This window comes from Bison bison, unplaced genomic scaffold (genome assembly GCF_000754665.1).
Source record: "Bison bison bison isolate TAMUID 2011002044 unplaced genomic scaffold, Bison_UMD1.0 scf7180017864201, whole genome shotgun sequence".
NCBI classification, from domain to species: Eukaryota; Metazoa; Chordata; class Mammalia; order Artiodactyla; family Bovidae; genus Bison; species Bison bison.
The window spans coordinates 664896-665156 of NW_011494773.1; positions in this window are offsets into that span (position 1 = coordinate 664896).

The window sequence follows — 261 nt, forward strand, 5'->3', positions numbered from 1 at the left end:
TCACATTGCGACCCCTGGCACGGAGGGAGTTTAGATCACCAGGGCTTGCATCTTGGCAGTTTCTGCCCTGGAAGAGCTGACTCCCTGCTCCTAGGTCGCCCCAACTGGGAAGTTCCCTCCTGTCTTCCCGCAACGTCTCCCCTCCCAACCCGGTCTGCACCTACACGACCCTGCGCCTGCCTGCATCTTTCTTTTTACTTCTACTGGTTTCTGGTCCCATCCTTTGCGCAACTCGGACAGCCTTTGCTTGCCTGGCCCCGG